Genomic DNA, 22692 nt, shown 5'->3' on the forward strand with positions numbered 1-22692 from the left:
AATCCCTTAATGTTGAAGCTGCCAGATACTGTGTCATCCTGATTGTATTTCCACAATACTTGAATTATTTCTTTCTAGCTGCTTACAGTATTTTCTCCTTGACCTGGGAACTCTGAAATTTGGCCACAACATTCCTAGGAGTTTCTCTTTTCAGATCTCTTTCAGGAGGTGATAGGTGGATTCTTTCAATATTTATTTTACCCTCTGGTTCTAGAATATCAGGACAGTTTTCCTTGATAATTTCATGGAAGATAATGTCTAGGCTCTTTTTTTTTTTATCATGGCTTTCAGGTAGGCCCATAACTTTTAAATTGTCTCTCCTGGATCTATTTTCCAGGTCAGTTGTTTTTCCAATGAAATGTTTCACATTATCTTCTATTTTTTCAAACTTTTGGTTTTGTTTTTTAATTGCTTGGTTTACCTCAGTCATTCATTTCCCTGAACGCAATTCTCTCTTTACATGAACTATTTTGTTCAGTGAGCTTTTGAACCTTCTTCTCTATTTGGTTAATTCTGCTTTTTAAAGCCTCCTTCTCCTCATTGACTTTTTGGACCTCTTTTTCCAACCGAGTTAGCCTCTTTTTAAAGGTGTTATTTTCCTCAGCATTTTTTTTTTTTTTGGTTCTCCTTTAGCAAGCTGCTAACTCGCTTTTCAAGCTCTTCTATTGCCTGAGCCCAGTTTAAGTTCCCTTTGGAGGCCCTGGAGGCAGGGCCTTGACCTCCTGTGACAGTATGCCTTGTTCTTCCTCATCTGAAAGGATGGGAGGAGACACCTGTTCACCAAGAAAGTAACCTTCTATGGTCTTATTTCTTTCCCTTTTTTGGGCATTTTCCCAGCTAGTTACTTGACTTCTGAATCCTTTGTCAAGAGGATAGTCCTATTCTCCCTCCTATCCCCAGTATTGTGTTCAAGGCTGAGATTCGACTCAACTGCTCAATTCCCCTGAGGTTTTGGGTGGGGGCTGGCCATCACTCAGGGCTGAGGATTAGATCAGCTGCTGCCTACCACCAGAGGCCTTAAGCTGAGCTGCCTGGACAATGGATCCAGGTTGCTTCCAGGCCACTGTAGCTGCCTGTAGTCTGCTGCTGCTGCTGCCATCACTTGGGGCTATTGCTGAATGAGCCCTGGTCCCCTGTAGCCCAGCTGGGAAAGCCCTCCCACACTGACCTTTGGAGCTTTCTTTGTTGCTTGTTGCTTGTGGGTTGAGGGATCTGGGACCCTCCCTGCTAAGAATTCTGCCCTGGAGGTCTACTCAGGTCCTGTTCCTCCCAGTGCCATGTGGCCAGGGCTGGGCTCTGCTCTGCTCAGCGTCTCATGTGATAGACCTTTCCTGTCAGCCTTCCAGGTTACCTTTGGCTGGAAACCTCTTTCGCTCTGTTGTTCTGTGGCTTCTGCTGCTCTAGAATTTGTTGAGAGTCATTTTTTACAGGTATTTTGTGGGCTGTGGGGGAAGCACTAGAGTTATGTGTCTTCCTACTCTGCCATCTTCAATTCACTCATTTTCAGAGCTATAATTTAAACCGAGTTCTTCTGACTCTGAGTTCTGTGCTTTTTCCACTATATCTTGATTTCAGCAAGGCATCTGAAGAAAATTCTGAGCATCTTCCTTCTGGACAGATGTTGCTACAATTAAGTGGATTTATAGCTGGATTAACAACCATACCTAAGGAACATTGATTAATTAATCTTTTAAAAAATCATCCAGAAAATGATTCTCAGAACAAGATCAAGCACATTAAAAATGTACACAAATAAAAATGACCCAGCCTTCTCATGCACCATGTTTCTTCCACAGAAATGGCATTTGGGGGAGTGCTCAAAGAAAATAAAAAATTAGGAGGAAGGGATGAAAGAAACTTCCAGGAATGATTATACTTTGGTGCATAAATGGAAAGAGGTAATAAAATTATTACTTGAATCTCCTGTTTCTGGAGGTGGAGGGGAGGGAGTCTTTTGTGTACTTTTAAAAGGGGTTATTCAAGGTTTTTTAAGTGATCAAATACAAAAGTTTTTATTTCTCCTAGCAACTCATCTTTTTCCTAGGAAAGGTGTTACAACTTGGATTAGCAGCTTGTATATTGACAGAGATAGCATGTTTATCAAATCTGCAGGTCAATCAATCAACAAGAATTTATTAAATCCCTACTATTTATTAAATGTCAGGCACTATGTTAGACACCAGGAATGCAAAAACAAATGAAACAGAGTCAGTAAGAACAGGAAAAACTCTGGATGACGGAATTAGGATTTCATAAGACAGACTCAAATCAACAAATGGAATTCAGCTGGGATAAATATAAATTGTTGCATTCAGATTAAAAACAAATCAATTTAAGATGTAACTGACAAGATGATAGAGTAGGTACCCACTCCAGTACCCCCTGACTCTCAAAAATTCTCCAAAAGAGGAATTATATACCTGATTTGGGGCAATTACAGCTGAATCTGAAGGACAAAAATGGAACAACTTACTAAAGTCTTACCAATTCATACTAGAAGACATTCATTTTTAAAGAACTCTCTCAGCACTTCTTTCCCACCAGCCTCTACATTCCAGGCAGATACCTACAAATAAGTGGAAATTGTCCCAAGGGCTTGTGCCCAGGACTCAGAATTGGATTTCCTCTTGCAAAAATCACTGCTACACCTTGCTCCCTGTTCAATCCCATATTGACAATGAGCTCCAGAAAATGATTCTGCTACAACACATGAGAAGGAGGAAGAGGAAGTTGAAGGGACTATGAGAAATAATTGAAGAAATTAGAAATAAGTAATTAATCATTCATTTTCCCTTCCTATTGCATCCCCCACCCCCACATACACACACAAAAGAAAAGAAATGCAGAAGTCCTGTATTACATAATTACAATCAAGCAAAACTTAAACTTAAGTTTCTGGTCACACCCCCTACCTCAATATTCCTAAGTGTCCCTGTCCAAGGAATGAAACATTTTTTTATCCCATTCTTAAGGGCTGAGTATAACACAAGAGTTAAAAAAACAAAGAGGAGGAAGAAAAAGTATATCCCTAAAGATTGCTGGTAGCTACTTGTTCCACATCAACAGTCACAGGAGCTCACCAGACCTTTACATCCTTCCTCTACCCCTCCCATAGCATAATTGGGTACCCTATTCTCTGAATTCTGTTAGCATATTGTATTCCTATCTTAAGGGATCATCTGAGAATTCTTACCATGTCATAATGCCTCCCTCCAACTTAACCTGAGAAAGGTAAACCTTCCCACTACAAGTGACCCCATCTGAGAATTTGCCTTGATTTGTAAAAAAACAGCCACAGAGGAGCCTCAGGTCACAGAGAAAAAGTCCCCCCCCCCCCGCCCCAACTTAGTTACTTTACATACCATGTCATCTCAACCCAGGTCATTCTGACCCATGACCACCAGGAGGTCCATATTGAAGACTGAACTTCTTAAAGGCCAACAAACTTGGCATGCACTGGACAAAGAGGAAAAACAAATTCCAGAGGTGAGCAGTCCTCACCATTAACTCCCTTCAGCAAAGTTGCAAATCCTGAGTGAACATTAAGACATCTGGTACTTTTAGATCCTTCATTTACCCATACCTATACCCCTAATTTGATTATCCATGTTAGTTCAATGTCATAATTTTGATGAATTCATAACTAGATAGTCATAGAATTTTAGAGATGAAGGTACCCTAGGGATCATCTAGTTCTGCTCTCAAAGTATGGTCCAGGAAACCCTGGGGGAGGGGGGGGCGGGTCACCTAAGACCCTTTTAGGGAGTCAATGAGGTTAAAACTGTTTTCATGATAATGGTAATCCAAATTAATTTCTAATGTGGCAAATATTAATAGATATAAACATATAAACAAAAACTCTTTGGGAGGGAGTCATCAATAAAATTTTAAGAATGTAAAGGGTACCTGAGACCAAAAAGTTTGAGAACCACTGATCCAGTCTAACCTTGTTATTTTACAATAATTGGTCTAGTGTTCTTCTCACTATATTATGCTGCCTATATGAGTTCCTTAATAAATAAATTATTTTTGTTAGAATATATATGTGTATGTATGATATAGATGATGTGTTTTATATGAACATACATGCACAATGCATATACCATGTATGTATATTGTTTGCACGCACATATAACACACCCACATGTATGCAATGCAACATATATATGTTTATGTATGTGAATATATGTATGTATATATGTATTGTGTGTGTGTATGTGGTTATCCAGAGACCCCTGGACCACAGTGGTATATCTCTTTGTGAATACAAATACATACACATATCTATACCTATGTTTATCTATCATTATTGATAGCTACATTTCTCTTGCCTCTGTCATTGTGACCTCTAGACAAGTCACTAAAATTCTCAATGCCCAGACAACTCTATAAGGCTATTAATTGTAGAACAATTCTGATTTGCCTTGGTGTATCCTTCCTGGCAAATGAAGGGAAAAGAAATGGAAGCAGTTTCAGATTTTATATTGTTGGGCTACAAGTTCACTGCAGATGGTGACTGCAGCCATGAAGTTAAAAGACACTTGCTCCTTTGAAGGAAATCTATGGCAAATCTGAACTGCATACTAAAAGGCATAGACATCACCTTACTGACAAAGGTCCATATGGTCAAAGCTATGGTTTTTCCAGTAGCAATGTATGACTGTGGGAGTTGGACTACAAGGAAAACTGAATGCTGCAGAATCAATACTTTGAAACTGTAGTTCTGGAAAAGATTTTTGAGAGTCCATTGGACAGTAAAGAGATTCAGTCAGTCAATACTTAAAGAAATCAATTCAGGCTATTCACTGGAAGGTCAAATACTGAAACTAAAGCTGAAATACTTTGGTTATATAATAGGACTCACTGAAAAAGACTGATTTTCAGAAAGATTCAAGGCAAAAGTAAAAGGGGAAGGCAGGGAGTGAGATTGATAGTGTCACAGAAACAACGAACATGAACTTGGACAGACTTTAAGAGATTGGTGGGTTATTGTTCTTTGTTCTTAAAGAGGACCAAAATGACTCACTATGTCTGACTATGGATGATCAGATCAATACAAGCTCAGAAGGCTCTACTACAGGTTGGGGACAAATAGTCCATATAAACATTTGGTGGAAATTTCTCTAAATTTGCACATTTCATGTTTCCTTTGAGCTGCTTCAATTTTACTTTGCTCATAGAGCACAATGTCTACTTTGAGGTAGGCATGCCATGCTGGGCATGATGTAGACATACCAGTGTCTCCCGTGTTACGAAATCAATTCTCAAGCTCTTCAAAGAGATCTTGAGAGTGTCCTTGTATCGCTTCTTGTGACTACCACGTGAGTATCTGCCTTGTGTGAGTTCTCCATAAAATAGTCTTTTAGGCAAATGTACATTTGGCTGTTGAACAACATGGCCAGCCCATTGGAGTTATGATCTCTGATCCTAGAGGTAATAGGAAACTACTAGAGTTTTTTGAATTGGTGTGTGTGTGTGGGGGGGATGTTGGGAGGAGTGACATGATCAGACCTGCACAGTAGGAAAATTACTTTGCAGCTTAGTGGAGATGAGAGGTAGGATGAGAGATGAAGTAGAGAATCCAAGTAAAAGACTATTACAGTATTCCAGGCATGAGGTGATGAGGGCCTTGACCAGGATGGTGGTTGTGTGAGTGGAGAAAAGGGGATACATACTTAAAATGTCATGAAGTTAAAAAGGAAAAGACTTGAAAACAAACTGGATATATGAATTGAGTTTGTGAGAGAAGTTGAGGATGATACTGAGGTTGAGTCTGGATGACTAGGGGGATGATAATGATCTTAATGTAAAAGGGAGTTATGAAGAGGAAAAGGTTTCAGGGAAAAGATAACAAATTCTGTTTTAGATATGCAGCGTTTGCAATTCCTATGGGATATATCCAGTTCAAGATGTTCAATGGGTACTTGGTGATTTAAGACCGGAGGACATGGCTGGAAATATAGACCTGGGAATATTTGGCAGTGAGATGATAATTGAACCCATGGAAAGTTTGGGATCACTCACTGAAATAATATAGAGGGAGAAGAAAAGAAGATCCAGGACAAAGCCTTGGGGGATACCTAAGGTTAGTGCGCATGCTATGGTTAAAGATTCATCAAAGATTGAAGGGTTCTCCAACAGGGAGGGGGAAGATCAGAAAGGGCAGTCATGAAAGCCTAAGGAGGAGAGAGTATTTGGGGCAGGGGAGAGTGATCAATAGTGTCACAGACTTCAGAGAGTAACTTCTCTGATGAAGGATGAAGAATGAAAAAAATATCATTAGCTCTGACCCTTAAGAGATCATTGGTTACTTCTTCAAATAGGTGATATCTTAATGGCCTTAAACTTCACCTTCTCAGAAAATATTTCCCATTGGTTTTCAGGGGTTACTTTAGACCAGAGATTCTCAACTTTGTTGTGTCATGGACTCCTTTGGCATTTTGGTAAAGTGTATGGACCACTCCTCAGAATAATGTTATTTTAAAAAAAAATTCATAATGGGAGAAAATGCTAACTTTCAGTGAGAAAGGAGTAAAAATAAAGAAGTAATTTGTTTCACCGTCTAAGTTCATGGACTCCCTGAATTATGTTGCTGAGTTGCTGAAGTCATTTCTGACACTTCATGACCACATTTTGGGGGTTTTCTTGGTGAAGACACTGGAGTAGTTGGCCATTTCCTTCTCCAGCTCATATTATAGATAAGGAAACTGAGGCAAACAGGGTTAAGTGACTTGTCCAGGGTCATGCAGCTAGGACATGTCTGAGGCCTGATTTGAACTCATGAAGCTGAACCTTCCTGATTCTAAACCCAGTGCTCTAATCACTGCGCAACCTAGCTCCCTAAAAACTATGCACAGATCCCTTCTATATCTGTGGACCCAGTTTAAGAACCCTGGCTATAGATAAAACTCATTATAGGATATCCTATTCTTGGTACTCATTGTAAATAATTCTTTCTACTTATTTAGTGGTCATCCTCCCTGCTTGGAATACTTTCCCTCCTCATTTCTACTTTTTAGAATTCCTACATCTCTTTGAAGTTAAGTTTAAGAAGCACCTCCTATATTAGACTTTTCCTGATTCTCTCAGTTGTTAGGGTTTTCCTCCTGATCCTCCTGCAAATTGCTTTGCTTTTATGTGCCATATATTTTTGCATTGCTTCTCTGTACACATATTTACATGCTGTTTCTTTCCACTATGATATAAGCTCCTTGAGGACAAGAATCATTTTCATTTTTGTCTTGGCATCTCCGGCACCTAGCCTGGTATGTAGGACAAAAGAGTTTTTAAAAAATGTTTATTCAGTTGAATTGAATACATCATGTTTTCTTCCTTAAAAATAAGCTGTGAAAGAGGTTGAAGTGATTTTCTAGGTAGGCAGAATTAAAGTGTAGGGTTGGGAATCTGAGGATAGGATTTGCTAAGGGCAGTGATAGAGCATTCAATCAACCTCTAAATTGCTAAAACTGGTTTTAGATTCCACAATCAGTGATCATTCCTAAAATTGATGTAAAGGTTTCATCTTAGCAAATGAAGTTGTATACCATGGCTAGAGGCTTCCCTGATTCTGACTTGTGGGAAGGGCTACCTTAGAAAGACCATTGGAAAAAACAAAAAGAACACTGCCCACAATTCCCTTCAACATCATTGGACAGAAGGCCTCTGGTGTCCTTTGCAATGCTCTGATTCTGATACTAAATCAACTGAGTAGGCAGGCTGATGGAATACCTAGCAATTACCAAGACTTACTTAGCCCAGGTAAGAATGAGTCACCTATGTCTGAGGGAGGAATGCTACAGAAAGGATCTCTCAGCTTCCAGTAATTGCTTTGCAAGCATCACAGGCTTAGGTAAATATGTACTTCTCTCTTTAGGCCTTTCTAAAGTGCTCCACGCTCAAACAAGGCCCATTGTGGCTGATTGAAAGCCTGGATTCCCTCTAAGAGGACACCTGTGTTACAGGACCAGTGATTAGGATTCCTGTATCAAATGACTGAAGGGTCAACAAAGCTTAAGCAAGAAGTCATTCCAGGACTGGGGAGATTATGTAGGCAGGAAATTGGAAGAGGAATGGAGACCTCCATTCATATTCCTTCCCCTTTCCCTCAGTGCCCTCACCCCTCCCCTTTTCCAATGTATTCCGCTCCCTCTTTTCCATTCCCTTGGCAACTCCCCTAGCTCAGGACCTCATCATCTTGCCTAGATGACTACAACAGCGTCCTAATTGTGTTTTGTTTTGTTTTGTTTTGCTTTTAGTTCCACCATTCTTTAGCCCGTCCTTCACCACATCACTCTTCTAGTCAAAAACTTTGGAGGCTCAAATTCCCTGCCCAAGTAAGTAGACATTTTTATTCCTGGCAAAAATCAGCTGTTGTCAAGGTTGTCTGGGGGCACTGTCTCCCTTTAGAATAGTCATGATGAGGTCAGAGGTGAGTTTCATATTGGAGAATTCCCTAAACTTTCAAGGTAGCAAGATAATGGTGGCCCATAATCTGAGAAAAGCCAGGATGGTGACAAAGGAATGGTTGAGAGAATAGAAAGAGAATTAGGTAGCTATCCCTTATCACCAGTATCCTACATGGGAGCTGTACCTTTCTCCTAAAATCAGAGAACCTAGGCTCAGATCCTATCTCTGTCACAACCTCTATGACCTCAGGTAAACCATTAACCTTCTTGTGCTTCAGTTTCCTCATCTACAAAATGAGGGTTCGGACCAGATGGGCCTCTGAGCTAAACCCTAGGTCTGTGACCTAGGCCATTTCCTCCCCCTACCCCTTCAGTACTAAATTCTTTGTGGAATTATTCAGTGATTCCTTCCAACTTCCTCATACAGCAGGGAGGGGGCAGGGATTATTACAGATGAGGAAACAGTCACAGTAAGGTTTACTGACATGCCTAAAGTGGCATACACAGAGGCAGATTGCCTAACTTTTCACCTATCAGAGCTTCCTAGCTTCTCAGTGAGGTCAGCACCCTGGGCTCTGGGAGTGTGGGAAGAGACATCTACCATTAAGAGTGGTTGCACAGCCATGGGATTCAGGAAGGGTGTTGAGGGAGCACTAATGAAGAGTAATTCATTCCACTTCAGGACAGCTCTAATTGTTAGGAAAGTTTTTTCTTAATGTCGATCCTAAATTTCTCTCTTTGAACTTCTTTTTACTGGTCTTGGGTTACTTCCTGCCTCTTGGGAGCGAAATGGAACAAGTCTAATCCCTCTTCCATGTGGTAGCCCTTGACCACAGCTAATCCCGTACCTGACACTGAATCTTCCGCTTGTTAATCTCACCATCCCCATCTCCTTCAAGTGACCTTCATATGGAATGGATTTAAGACTCTTTACTGTTCTGATTGTTTCCTTCCAGAAGTTCCCCCAATTATCAGCCCCTTCATTTTATAATTGAGAAAACTGGGGCTGAGAAAGGTGAACTGCCAATATTTCACAATTGATATTCAAACCAAATCCTTTAATGCTTCTCACTCTCTTTAGCATCAAAATTATTTTTATTTTTGTCCTCTATTTCCCCTTATGGAGTATCCACTGTATCTCTGTATTCCCATGTCGTGGCACTTAACAATATTTGATGAGATGAATTTAACTTATGCATATCTTCCTACAGTATCATTGTTTTCCATTCCTAAATCCTCATCTCTGACCTGCAGCTCCTCCTAATATCCTTGTACTGAGTTTCAGCCTCTCCAGTTCTCCCAGAAAAAGTTTAGTCTGCCACCATTGTTTTGACCCTAATGCATCCCTTTCATGACTTCAGGATTCCCCTGGATGGACAGATGCTAGCTAGCTAGGAAGACAGAGCATTTATTATGTGTTTACTATGTGCCTGTCACTGTGCTAAGTGTTGAATACAAGGAATCCAGAATGTCTCTGCCCTCAAGGAGCTTCTATCCTAAAGCGGGGAAGACAAAACATAAGAGGGAGTTAGAAAGGTTGAGGGGAGGTCCAGATGATGACCAGAGAGCAAGCGATGTGGTGTGGAGATAGCTGGGAAATGGTTTGGAGGATCACCTGGAAAGCTGGCATTCAGGGTAGAGTCCAAGATTCACGTGCCAGGGAAAAAGGTAGATAGAGGATGGCCAGAGAGATGGTCACGTGCTGTTGTTGCTGATTGTCCTTTGCTTTCCAAAAGAACCAGTGACATCATGGGGTGCTGTCTTGACTTGCACATGCATTGGATTTAGGTGAGGCAGTTACATAAAACTGTTAGCTTCACTGTCTCTTCCAGAGGCATCAAAGTCCAGTAGCAAGGCAAAAATCAGGACGACTACCCTGGGATGCAGTGGATGACCTTGGACTCTTTGATGTTTGGCCAAGTTCTAAGCACTCCACAGCAACCTGCATCAGCCACTTTCATGGCTTTTGGAACAAATTGTTCTTACCTGCCCATTCTGCCAGGGAGAGGTCTTCACTTGTATGGGATAGACACACCTCCTACCTCACCAATGGGTTTGAGGCCTCATGGTTACCCTCATCCTGGTTGATCCCTGACTGAGGAAAGGGTTTTCTGCCCATGCTATAGCTTCTTGGACTCACAGGTGAGTTGAGTGCCAGGAGGGCACCGAACGTGGATGAGCAGCCCTGAAAAGGGCTGAATGAGCAAGCCACGTAGTATAGAGATGGAGATCTTGTCAGAAATAAGTACATAAAACACATCTCACATGATGAAATTATGAAAATTTTAGAGTTAGAAGGGATGTCAAAGAAATCACAAAGAGGACTTTCCTTTTAAAGGTAAGGAAACTTAGGCTTAGTGAGGGTTGAAATGGCAGACTCAGGTTACAAACCCCTGCCTTTTGTGATTCCTGTGTTCAGGGTACTCTTCACTACCCCAGAGGCAAACATAGAGATAATTATCATCTGTTATAGAAACCATGAGTTAACACCTGCTTGTGTTCCTCTAACATGCTCTTGCTGAATGGTCTCTTTTGTGAAGAGTTTTGTGAAGGAATTAGGCCACCATGGGGCATGATTTTTGATGACATAAGTTATTCCTTACTACTGATAAAAATTTATGTCAATGAATTGTATCCTCTTGCTGGCCACATCAAAATTTTCCTCAAAGATTTCCAGTGGTTGTTGGTTATCTTTAGTATCATAGACAAACTATAATCTGATAAAAATGCCAGGAGCTACAGGGGAATAGGCAGATCCAGACCCTCGTAGGGTCTGGTTGTTTTAGCTAGATTATCTTCTCAGAAATCCCAGCATCCAAACCAGTGGCAACCTGATATTTTTCAAGACCCCCAGAAAATGCAGAACTCCTATATACAATAAGTTTACAGGCTGTGACTTGAATTTTGATTATAATCCTGCAAAAAGCTTTGTGCCACTGGTACAATCTGACTTATCTTTGGGTGGGAGAAAATGTATAGGATCTGTGGTCAGAAGACCTGAACTGATAGCCAGATGACCTTCACCATTGTAACCCTCAATGTATCTGTAATTTTGATGACCTCTAAGGTCTCTGATAGCTCTCTTGTCCAAGTTCTGGCATCCCAACCTTATTTTATATTCACATGTAAATCAAATAAAAGCTTGATGGCTGGGACTATTGTCTATCTTTGTGTCCTAAGTGCCTACAACAATGCCTTGCATGGTTTTGTTTTGTTTTTTGTCCAGGTCTGTGATTTCATTGGTTTAAGAAACTTTTGGTATAGAATCTCCTTCTAACTATGCAGATCAGCATCCTATCTGCTGCAGAAGTCTCAGAGGTACCTGAGGAACTGAGAAGTTAAGTGAATTGCAACGGACACATAGCTGGCATATATTAGAGGCAACACTTACATCCAAATATTTTCCCTTATACAAGTTGGCCCTTAGTAAATGCTTACTGTATTGAACCTGTGATCTCTCTTTCACCCTGTACCTCCCTATTTATCTACCCTAAGTTTTCAGCGTGAACATTCATACATCAGAAATTGGCAAAGCTACAAATCAAGGCTTGATCTATGTTTTGTCTTGTTTTGAGTGTCAGTAATGCAGATTAAAGATAAAAGTTCATCTTGCATGCTTCCTCCACCTTCCCTCTCTCCACAGCCAGTTGTTAAACATTTAATCTTACACTCCTGGAGTTGGAGAATTTACCATGGAGAAGTACCAGCTACTGGAAATCTTGAATGAGAACACTATTGAATTATGGTATCTTAAACATGAAAGTAGGTTTAATTCTTTTATTATTATTTTTTCTGAAGTACAGAGTAATCTAGGATGAATTTTGTCCTTGGGACCTACTACCTATTTAGTTTATCACCACCTTATAGTTACCAAACAATTTTCTTCCAAAGTGTTGCAGATATTTTATAGATATTTATCTTACTTGTCCTTATAATGACATCCCTGTAGGTAAGAGAAAGGCACAATTACTCCCATTTTACAGATAAACTGAGGCACAGAGAGGAGATGCTGAGTGGAAATAAGACTAGAATATCAGCCCAATACTTTACACTATGCAGTTGTGGTTGTTCATCTTTCATTTTCAGAGGACCAGTGACATCACAGGGTAATGTCTTGACTTAAGCATGAACTGGATTTAAGTGAGGCAGAGTTGCACAGAGTACTTGTCCTCACTTTTTATTCCACAGTCATTGAAGTCTAGTGGCAAGACAAAAGTCCGGACAACTGGCAGTGGCCCGGAATGTAGACAACCTTGATATCTTCAATGTCTGATCAAGCTCTAAGTACTCCCCAACACCTGCTTCAGCTGCCTCCTTGCTATTGTGACAAATTGTCCTCAACCACCCATTCTGCAGAGGAAAATCTTCACACGCTTGGGATAGACACCCCTCTAATTCACTGACAGTTTTGGTTGCTCTTAACCTGGCTTAGCCCATTGGTCAAGATAGTTTTACCAAGGTGTGGCCACTGCACATGCTACAGCTTTTTGGAGCCACAGGTGAGAGTTGGGTGCCAGGTGGACACCAAAGGCGGATGAGCAGCCCTGGAAATGGCTCAGCAAGCCCTCACATCAGAGGTGCTAGCCCTCCCTGAACACGCCATACACCCCACTCTGCAGTAAGCTGGAGTCCATGTTATCACCCAAATAAACAGCAAGAATAATTTTTAACAACTCTTTCCAAGATCTCAAACATCAAGGATAAGAAGGCATTGCTTAGACTTGACCTAGAGAAAGAATGAGATAGATCTAGAAGCAATTAAAGGTGAAACTGACCAAAGGAAATCCTTCAGTGGAAGTGGTTTAGAAGGAATCTGGGAAATGAAACGGATGGAACCATCACCTAGGGCAGCTAGGTGGCTTAGTAGGATAGAGCACTGGGCTTGGAATCAGGCAGACTCATTTCTGAGTTCAAATCCAGCCTCAGATACTTATTAGCTACGTGACCCTGGGTGAGTCACTTACCTCTGTTTGCCTCAGTTCCTGATTTGTAAAGTGAGCTGGAGAAGGAAATGGCAAACCACTTTAGTATCTTTGCCAAGAAAACCTCAAATGGGATCACAAAGAGTCACACATGATTAAAATGACTGAACAACAACAAACCATTTCCCAGATCCTAAAAGTATCCCTCTGCTTTCTCTAACTGCACCAACTGGAGATGTCACAGGGTTAGATTCAGTAGGAACTGGGGTAGGGGGGTGGGGCCTGGGAAGGATGGAAGAGACCTACAAGTATCTTTTTGTCCAGTCTCTCATTCACCACCCTGGGTGTGTCCATATTCTTTACATTATACTCTAATGAAGGGTTGGGCTATTGGTGGTATTTTTTTTTTTTTATGAGCTACTGATTTGCATAGATAAATACCATGATTGTAATGTGGGAACCAAATGGTAGTGCATTATGCAAAAAAGCATCAGGAGAGATGAGATTATGAAATGGATCCTTGCTTCAGGCCTGCTGCATCAGCATGGGAACTAGGCTGCCTCAGAACGTCAAGGATCACTAACCTGGGCCAGGAGGCTCATGACTGTACCTACTTGTTCATCTAATGACAGTACATGTTAATACAGGAAATGCTGGTTGGACCCTTTTTTTGTTTTTCTATTCAGAATCTTCACAGGAAGTCAGATTTACCATGGGATTCCACTATGTGCTGCCTGCCCCAACTCTTCCCTTTCTCTTGAGGGTACAACTGTATGATATCTATTTGGTGTGGTCACTCACATGCTACTAAATATCACTACTGCTGCTGCTGCTGCTGCTGCTGCTGCTGCTTTGGGAGGAAATCATGCAACTGAGTTGACTGAGTCCACTGTAAATTTATGTTATCTAATCTTGACTAGCAGGGAAGTAAGTTCATGGTACAGTGAACTCGCCTCTGCCACACATTGGTTATAATCCTAGGCAGGTCATTTATTACTAGTACTATTATTTTCCTACTAATAACAATAAGATTTATGGAGTCACAAAGAGTTGCACGTGACTGAACAACTGAACGACAAGAACAATTTATATTTATTATTTCAGAGGATCTTGCTTCATACTTTCCTGTGAAAGAGACCAAATACTCTGAAATCCTTCTTTTTCCATTACATCTCAAAACCTCTTGAAATTAATTCCCGTTCTCTCCTCTTTTACTCTAGTGTCTGAAAGAGGAATGTCTTTCCTCACCCAGGCCAGCCCTTCTACATTTGATCCCCTTTATTGATCCCCAACATATTGCACCAACAATGACTACTTCTCTCAACCTTCAATCTCTCCCTTTCTATTAATGCCTTCCCTGCTGCCTGCATCACACTCAGGTCTCTCCCTTCCTTAAAAAAAAACAAAAAACAAAACAAAAACCTTTGCTTGATCTTATTGAGTTTTCAAGCTATCTACCTATGACACATTTCCTCCCTTTTACACTCAGATTCCTTTAAAAAGTTATCCAAATTTTTTTGCTCACTTCCTCTCCTCTCCCTCACTTTTCAGTCTCTTATAACCTGGCTCCTGACTTCATCATTGAATTGAAATTACTCTTTTCAAAGTTACTCATGATTTCTCAATTATCAAATTCAAATTCTCTTTCTTGGTCCTCATCCTTCTTGACTTGAATGAAGCATTGACACCATTGACCACTCTCCTCCTACATAGACTTTCTTTTTGTGTTTTCATGATATGGTCAGTTTTGCTATAACACAAACATATGGATATTTGTTCCTACAAAGCACAGAGTTAGGCAAAATCAAGAAATAAAAACCACAGGGTTTATGAGGAAAATGGAAGTAGGGGCATAACACTCAAAAATTTTGTCAGTGGCACAAAAAAGACAGAAACCTAATAAAAAAATAGTTTTATGCATGTTAAATAGTTAAGAAACACATAAATGCTACAATAAATAGTGGTTGGATGCAGTGGATAGAATGCCAAGCCTGGACTCAGGAAGACTCAACTTCCCGAGTTCAAATTTGGTTTCAGACACTTATTAGTTGTGTGATTCTGGCCAAGTCACTTAACCCTGTTTGCTTCAGTTTCCTCATCTGTAAAATGAGCTGGAGAAGGAAATGGCAAACCATTCTACTATATTTGTCAAGAAGATCCCCTAAAAAGGAGTTACAAAGAGTCTGAAACAACTGAAAAGCAACTGAACAACTCAGCCCACAGCCAGGTTTCTACAAAGTCTATGGCTAGGAGTGAGAGGGTGACTTTGGTAGACCCCCAACTCTGTTATGAGAGGGTGGAGGTAGAGTGCATCTGATGTGGACCAGCCCCACTCTGCCCTTACTTCCTAAAGTGCCAGAAGATATACAATAAATATGGCACTCTTCCTTGAAAAAGGCCTAAAGCTTTCTTGTCGAAGTAGGTATCAGAAGGGTTGTAGCTTGTGGGTTTTGGGGAAGCGAATTCTCACTGTTTCTCTAGGATGAAATAAAAAACAAACAAACTCAAACTTTGAGTTCTGTTCAAGTTCCTTAGTATATCAATTGTGTTGGAACAAATTAATGTTTTAAAAAACAAGCATTATAGCAGAACTAACCATCCTTTTCTTTCTTGGCTCTCTTCTTGTATGGCCTCCAATCTCTTTTATGAGATCATCGTCCATGTGTACATGGGTGTGCCTCAAGACTTTGTCCTGGGTCCTTTTCTCTCTTTATACTCTGTCTTGGGGAATCTTATCAGTTTCCATTGATTCAGTTTTTATCTCTATGATGATAACTAGAAAGGAATCTAGTAACCCTTCTCTTTCCTGGACTCTACTGCTTCATCATCAGCTATTAGGCATTTTAAACTGGACATCCCATAGGCATTTCAACCTCAATATGACCAAAATAGAAGTTAATCTCTTCTAAAACCTACCTCATTTCTAAAATATCCTATTCCTCTTGAGGGTATTCCATATTTCCTGTCATTCACGCAGTTGCTAAAGTGACATTGCTAAAGCAGAGATTCATACCTGTCTCCTGCTCAAGAAGGTTTTGTGGCTCCCTGTTGACTCTTGGATAAAATACAAGCTCCCATGGAATTTAAAGCGCTTCACAATCTACTTTCAATCTACTTTGTTCCCAGGCTTATTATACATTATTGCTTTTCAGGTATTCTTTAATTTAGCCAACTTGGCCTACTTGTGGTTTTTCATATGTGATATTCTATCTCTAGTTATTCCTACGGCTCTCAGGAACTATTCTCCCAACTCAAACTTGCACTTAGAGATCCGAGTCTCTCAAGGATCTTAGACTAACACTGAGAGGCTAGGTTTCTAATATTATCATCCATAAACCCCCACCAATGTGCTTCCTACTAAACAATCAACCAGTAGACAATTTATTTTTGGCAAAGGCATTTACCTTATGGCATAGGGAGGACAACTGGTATAAAAATTTTCTTAGATCCTGAGGCACATTTTTCTACAAATATAAGGCATGGGCATATGGGAAAAATGGGTTCAGACTTAGAGTACAATAGTAGAGGCACATGTAACAGAGGCACAACTGTGGCAAAGAGATAATGCCTAACTCTTGCTGTTTTAAGGCCTGGAAATCCTAACTTGAGTCTATAGCCAACATTCTGTGGTACAACTTGTGAATAAAAGATTGTCTTCTGTAGATGGTCTGCATCTGTTTGTCTTTGGTGTGTCACTACACTCCCAAATGAATGGATTGTCTTCTACTGATTCAATCTTCTTGAATCCTGCTGGAATCCATGTCTGCTACAACTAACTCCTCTTCCTCTGATGAGATGGTCAGTGTGGGGGAGGGGAGGAGAGAAGGGTTATAGATAAAAGAGAGAGAGAGAAATAGAAATTCTTCCCTTCGGTGAAGACGAAGGTTCCTCTTCCCTACTCACCTATTTCTGCACAATAGGGATTAGATTTCCCTCAAAGAAATCCTGAAGACCTAACTGACCCCTGCCTCCCTTGACTTAGCTTCTTGTTACCTAAGGAGTTAACAAGTCCCACCCATGTGATGTGTCTGGGCACCTCCCTGTTGATGGATATCTGAAGACCACACAAGTTTCCTATTCTGCTCGCCAGACTAATTTCTATATATAAATGAGGGGGGAGGTGCATCTACTTTAGCTAAGTGGTGGTGTATTCTTCCATCACAAATCAGACCTGGATTGGTCGGTAACGTCAGATCTGACCCTAACTCTTTCTCTTATCTCTCAGGGGCCTAGTTCTAACCTCTTAGTGCCTTAGGCAAGTCTTTAAGACTGGAAGTGCCCCACAAGGCCCAACGATGCTGTAGCAGTATAGCGACAGGCTACTTGGTTTCTGGTGATCTGAGTTAGCAACTCTGACAAGTCAAGGCCACACAGAGAACTGTGATTCGTACTTTATCCACATCCTCTAACTCATCAGCTTCCCCCTGCTTAGTCAGTGTCTAGTCATAAGACTGAATGAAATACAGAACTTAGTTAACTGTACTCAATGCCTTCAGGCTTCCTCCGCTTCCACTGGGGTAAGGGTGAGAGCTGGCTGATTCTTTTCCATGACCTTGATTTCTCAAGGGCTTGGCAGGGACACCTCTTTGGTCATTATGTACAAACATTAAGTAGTATGGCAAATTGATCCAGTGATGCAACTCAATTACGCCAGTCCATTAAAAAGTCAAAGTCCTGTCTCTCTTAATAAAATGCAGTATTAGAGAGGTGACTTGGTAGCAAAATGAACAGTGCTCTGGACCTAAAGTTTCAAAATCGAGCCTTAGACACTAACTAGTTATGGATCCTGTGTAGATCAATTCACTTCTGCCTGCCTCAGTTTTCCCATTTGTAAAATGGGAATAATATCTACTTTCTAGGGTTGTTGTGGGGCTCAAATGAGATAATATGTGTAAAGCGCTATATGAATCCTAACTATGACACTAGAACATATGTAGAGGATTTGATGTCATGAGCTTTTTCACACATTCGACTACACACATGATTCCTGCACAGAAGCACATAAATCCTATTTGCCCAACTCCTCAAACAACTTGACTTCAAATTCATTCATTAAAATGGACGAAAATTAAAATGGACCCCCTTTTCCTAAGGACTTGTGATGACGAACCCATCAAGGATTGTGATATTTATATTCTATGACTTGGCAGGAAAGAAAAGATCTCTCTGTTCTGTTCCAACAACTGAGAACTCCAAAGCAACCAAATTCCTTTCTGTAGAGCATCTCATCAGCTTCCCATGACTATCTATAGTGCCTACTAATCTAAATGCTCAACTCTTGTACCAAATTTTAAAAAGACCATAAATAAGAATGAAAATTTCTCTCCCCTCAAGAGAACCACATTTTCCTCTCATGATTAGGGTGGTGAGAAGTCAGGATGCCATGAAGCCTTCTTCTAGTTTCTCTCATTTGGTGACCCTGTTATCTCTCCTATGGGTTTAAAGATCACCTCTATACTGAAGATTCCTGTGTCTGTACATTAGCACCCATTCTCTCTCCCAGGTCACCAAATACCCTTTGAACATTTCCAAATGGATGATCCATAGGCAGACATCTCAGGTTCAACATGTCCAAAACAGAATTTATTGTCTTCCTTCCAAACGTGCTCTTGTCCAAACTTCCCTATTTCTCTTAAGAATACTACTATCTTGCCGGTTTCCCAGGTTTGTGACCTATCGCTCTCTTTCCCTCTGCAAATCCAACCAGTTGCCAAATCTTACCATCTCTAGCTTCACACATGTCAAATCTGTTCCCTTCAAACTACCCCCACAGTCACCACCTCAGGTCAGGTCTCAGTTGGACTATTGGAAAGGGCCTTCTAATTGATTTCCTTTCCTTAAATCTCTCTCCACTCCAGTCCATCCTCCATATAATGCCAAAGTAATTTTTTTCTCTTTGAATATAGGTCTGTTGACCATGTCATTCTCCTCAATAAGCTTTAGGTGCCCCTTATTAATTCTTGGATAAAATATACACACCTTCATTTGGCTTTGAAGTCCTCTACAACCTGGCCCCAACCTACCTTTGTAGCCTTTTAATAATGTCACCCTCTTTATGTACTCTGATGTTGTTTAGTTGCTTCAGTCATGTCTGGCTCTTGATGACCTCATTTGGGGTTTTATTGGCAAAGATGCTGAAGCAGTTTGCCATTTCCTTCTCTAGCTCATTTTACAGAGGAAACTGAGGCAAACAGCGTTAAGTGACTGGCCCAGGGTCACACAGCTAGTTAAGTGTCTGAGGTGGGATTTGAACTCATGATGATTAGTCTTCCTAACTCCAGGAATCTGAGATCAGATTTGAACTCAGAAGATAACTCTTCCTGAATGTAGGCCTGGTACTCTAACCACCAGGTCACCTAGGGCTCCCCACAGCCCATGTTGTTTCTGTACTCTATAGATTAGGTAAACTGACTTTCTTGGCCAGTGTTGGCCCTCTCATTCATTTCCTTTTTCTGTGCTGTTGCTTTTTGTCCCCCTTGCCTAGATTTCTCTTCCTCTGCCCCTCTCCCTAGCCTCCCTGACTTTCTTCAAAACTCAGTTCACTCACTAATGCATTGTTGGTGGAGTTGTGCACTGATCCAACCATTTTGGAGAGCAATTTGGAACTATGCCCAAAGGGCTATAAAAATGTGCATACCCTTTGACCCAGTAATACCACTTCCAGTGCTGTATTCCAAAAAGATCATAAAAATGGGAAAGGGTCTAAATGTACAAAAATATTTATAACAGCTCTTTATGTGGTGGCAAAGAACTGGAAATTGAGGGGATGCCCATCATTTGGGGAATGGCTGAACAAGTTGTGGAATATACATGTAAGGGAATACTACTGTGCTATAAGAAATGATGAGCAGGAAGACTTCAGAAAAACCAGACTTATACGAACTGATATTGAGTGAAGGGAGAAGATCCAGGAGAACATTGTACACAGTAACAGACACATTGTGCAATGCCTAACTTTGATAGACTTGGCTCTTCTCAGTGACGCAAGGTTCCAAGGCAACTCCAAAAAGTTCATGATGGAAAATGCTATCCACATCCAGAGAAAGAAATACAGAGTCCGAAAGCAGATCAAATCAGGCTATTTGCTCTCTCTCTTTTTTGTTTTGTTTTATTTCTTCTTTCTTGTGATTCATTTCATTGGTTATAATTTTTTTTGCAACATGATTAATGTGAAAATATATTTAAGGTCAATCTATATGTAGAGTCTATATCAGATTGCATGCTGCCTTGGGGAGCAGGGAGGGAAGGAAGGGGAAAAATTTGGACCTCAAAAGCTTGTGGGACTGAATGTTGTAAACTAAAAATAAATAAATAAATTTTAAAAAAAGACTTGGTTCACTTGCTACCTTCTATATCAATCAACCAATGAACAAGCATCTACTCTATGCCAAGTGCTGTAGATACAAAGACAAAATAACGTCTCTGTCCTCCAGAAGCTTCATGAAGCCTTTCTCGAGCCTTCCAGCTGCTAGTGGTTTCCTTCTCCAAACTACTTTGCATCTATTCTGTATTTATTTTATATAGACAAATGCCTTGTCTCTCCCAGTAGAAAAGAAATCCCTTTGGAGCGGGAACTGTTTGGTTTTTGTATCCCCAGTATCTAAGAGAGTGCTGGTACGTTGCTATTCAGTCATTTTCCAGTCATGTTTCAGAGTCTTCATTGTTTTTCAGTCATGACACTTTGTGACCCCTTTTGGGGGGATTCTCTTGGCAAAAATACTGGAGTAGTTTGCCCTTTCTTTCTCCGGCTCATTTTAAAGAAGAGGGTAAGTGACTTGTCCAGGGTCATACAGCTAGTTAAGTATCTGAAGCAAGATTGGAACTCATGAAGATTAGTGTTCCTGACTGCAGGCCTAGCACTCTAGCCACTGTGCTACCCAGCTGCTTACTTAGTACATAGGTACATAAATACTTGGGTATTTAAGAAGATGGGTGTGGTCTCTCTCCCCCTTTCTTCCTCCTCTCTCCTCCTCTTTCTCTCCTTCCTTTCTTCCCCCCTTCCTTTCTCTCCCTCTTTTTCCCTCTCTCTCTCCCTTTCTTCTCTTTCTTCATCTTTTCTCTCTCTGAGTGAATTCTTGTATTCTGCCCCAACCCTCTCCTGCCCCTGTCAATGCCTTAATGTCAGTGTTAAGTGTCCCAAGGAGATGTAAGGTAGACTTTTCCTTTAATGTTTGTCTAGTTATACTTAGGACCTAACAGATGGTTTATGCAAAGTCAGTTGGAGATTATTTGTAGGATAGCAGTTGCCAGATGAGGCTTTTAAGTATGTGGAAACCATTTTCTCTCTGGACTTTTAAGAAGGAGGGAAATTCATACCTTTTGACCTAGTGATCCCACAGCAGGGCATATAACCCAAGGAGATCAAAGACGGATTCCGTATACACCAAAATATTTATAGCAGCACTTTTTGTGGTAGTAAAGAAGAAAAAAAAAGCCAAACTAGAAACAAAGTAGGTTCCCTTCAACTAAGGAATGGATAAACAAATTGTGGTACATGAATGTAATGGAATACTCTCACTCCCTAAGAAAGGACAAGAATGGATTCAGAAAAACATGGGAAAATGTGCAAATTGAATCAGAGCTGACTAAATAGCCATATGGTCTACACAACAACTGTAGAAATGTAAATGAAAACAAGGCAGCAAGTCTCGGATTAACTGCAGTGACCAGTTTGCATCCTGGAAAGCAGATGATGAAATAGTCAGTAGATGGATGGGAGACTTCCGGAATAGAATGCTGGCAGATATCCATTTTGGCTGTCAGTTTTCCTTAACCATTTTCTTTGGGGAGGGTTCAGAGTGTGTGTGTATGTGTGGGGGGGTAGAATTTGATAAACTGGAACAGACTAAAAAAAAAACCAAAAGGCTGTTGTTTGTTCCCTCCTTACCCCCCACCCCAAGTAGAATGTAAGTTGCTTGAGGACAGAGCCAAAAGAACCTAACTATTCAGAAATATTTATAGCTGCTCTAAATTTGGAATAGTGAAAAACTGGAAACATAGCCTATGGTTGAGGAATGTGTGAATGAACTATGATATACTGATTGATAGAAGTCTTGTGCTATGAAAATACCCCTCCCCCCTTAAGAATACAAAGCAATATGGGTAGAGATGTACAAAGTGATGCAAATAAAGAAAACAGAACAACATAAACATTGACGGTCACTATGTAATAAAACAACACAGATGTATTTGGAATGTGACAAAGAGCAAACATATTGTTATTGTTCTGATTTTGTTAAAGTGTCTATTATACCCTGGAGTCAGGAAGACTGGAGATCAAATCCAGCCTCAAACATTAGCTGTGTGACCTTGGGCAAATCGATTAACTTCTGTTTGCCTCAGTTTTCTTATCTGTAAAATGGGGA

The 22692-nt window shown here is 40.5% G+C and overlaps 1 long non-coding RNA gene across 11 annotated transcripts in view; it reads left to right on the plus strand.

Annotated features, from left to right (window-relative positions):
* The window catches only part of LOC140517886 (uncharacterized), a 138217-nt gene that overhangs the window by 77148 nt on the left and 38377 nt on the right, over positions 1-22692 (plus strand). For 10 of the 11 annotated variants that reach the window (XR_011971769.1, XR_011971766.1, XR_011971773.1 and 7 more), the window contains exons 5-6: positions 8256-8333; positions 11632-12167. This is a non-coding gene — a long non-coding RNA (uncharacterized lncRNA). The remainder of the gene's footprint in view (positions 1-8255; positions 8334-11631; positions 12168-22692) is intronic. The other variant, XR_011971767.1, reaches the window with a different exon arrangement.

Source organism: Notamacropus eugenii, chromosome 1 (assembly GCF_028372415.1).
Source record: "Notamacropus eugenii isolate mMacEug1 chromosome 1, mMacEug1.pri_v2, whole genome shotgun sequence".
Lineage (NCBI taxonomy): Eukaryota > Metazoa > Chordata > Mammalia > Diprotodontia > Macropodidae > Notamacropus > Notamacropus eugenii.